Below are 1975 nucleotides of genomic sequence, written 5' to 3'. Positions count from 1 at the left end.
TCTCTCTCTCTCTCTCTCTCTCTCTCTCTCTCTCCTCTCTCTTTGTCCCTCCCTCTCTCCTCTCTCTCTCTCTTTCTCTCTCTCTCCTTCTCTCTCTCTCTCTCTCCTCTCCCTCTCTCTCCCTCTCTCTCCCCCCTCCTCTCTCTCTGTCCCTCCATCTCTCTGTCCCTCCCTCTCTCTCTTCTCTTTCTTTCTCTCTTTCTCTCTCTCCTTCTCTCTCTCTCTCTCATTCTCTCTCTCTTTTCCTCCCTCCTTCTCCTACAATGAGGAGCCAAGAACTGTTAGAATTCTCCCCCCATCACTTCTCTCTCCATGAAGTTACCATGTGGCTACAAACACATGGCAAGAATTATTTTTGCTTTGTTACATGTACTCTTTCTTGTTCTTAAAGGGTTTATTGGAATGGATAAACTCAGAACCTCACAAATTTTGACAGGTTGGAAGAACCATCAGAGTTTGTTATTATAGTTCAGAATGGTCTGCCAGTGGTGACAGCAGGTGAGCTTGGTTAAGATTCAATGTAGGCCTCAGGAATGACTCAAATGATTAGTCCATTCATGAATTGTCTGAGTAGCTGAGGCCCCATATTCTCCAAGCACAGGGCTAAATAGAAAAAAACAGCTATGCGAGAACGAGAAGTGAAACTTACAGAAGAAATGTTTTAAGCACTTTAATTCAGAATCCACTCTCTCGAAGGTCTGAGATGGTAGGCAAGATTGCACCCTTTCGGGGGAATTTTTCATTGTTTGGCTCTTTCTGTTCCTTTTTCAGTAAATACCCCTTTCTAAAAGAAAATTGATTTTAATTGATTTTCAACAATACTGAGGTGAAATCAATGAGTTAACTAATTACTAGAGTGTTCATCACTACTGATGATACTGGGAGGAACATAAACAGATGAAGATACCATTGTCTTTCCCCAATTATCCCTGGCTTATGCACATACAGGCATGTTCTGCCCCACACACATACAATCACATATCAAACATTCTTTCTTTTTGCTTTGCAAAAGGTCTTTCTTTTTTGTAGATATTATTATTTTTGTTGCTAACAACAATAATAGTCAGAATTGTATAGCTGTTTAAGTCTTGTAAAATGCTTTATATATGCTATCTCAGTTGATTTGAATACATTAACCAATGTCATTAATGGAAGTGAGGGGACCAAGGTGATAATGCTTGAGTGGGACAGGAGAAGAGTGCTTAAGAAATTAGGATTTAACACTGATATTAAATGTTATAATGCTTTGGTGTTATCATAAGTCATTGCTACAGGGAGCTACCATAGTCCCTTTAGATTTAAAATGTTAAAATGAAAATTGAGAGATTGCAGAATTAGATATAGTAATATATTCACTGATTACTTTAACTTATATAATGCTTATTAGGGAGCAATGATTTTAATTATCATTATTGTACATATGTACAATATCTACATTTACACATATATCATCAATGTGCGTGTTATATGAATCAATTCCCAGGGTCCAATGGGAAGTTCTATTAATAGACAAATAGGTGTCATGGTGGAGTTTAGGAGGAATCAAGGAGACCTTGGTTTCAAACCTGTCTCAGAGAATTAATAGCTGTATGACCCTGAAAAAGTCACAGCTTTCTATCTCAATTTCCTCATCAGTAAAACAAGAACAATGATAGAATCTACCTCACAGAGCTGGTATCCCAAATGAGGTAATATAGGCAAATTATGAGAAAATCAACTGAGCTTTTCATATGAATAAAAACTGAAATTTCCTTTTATCTGATTCTTTGTAGCAAGCATATTTGTTTTTGTTATTCAGTTGTTTCGGTCATGTCTGACTCTTTGAGACCCCATTTGGGATTTTCTAGGCAGAGATACTGAAGTAGTTTGCCATTTCTTTCTCCAGCTCATTTTACAGGTGACTTACCCACAGTCACATAGCTGGTGAGTGTCTGAGGCCAGATTTGAACTCAGGTTTTCCTGACTCCAGGCTTAC

The sequence above is a fragment of the Petaurus breviceps genome, unplaced genomic scaffold (assembly GCF_028583685.1).
Source record: "Petaurus breviceps papuanus isolate PSGF00001 unplaced genomic scaffold, PetGlider_PUasm1.0 689, whole genome shotgun sequence".
Taxonomy (NCBI): domain Eukaryota; kingdom Metazoa; phylum Chordata; class Mammalia; order Diprotodontia; family Petauridae; genus Petaurus; species Petaurus breviceps.
This window is presented reverse-complemented; position numbering follows the sequence as displayed.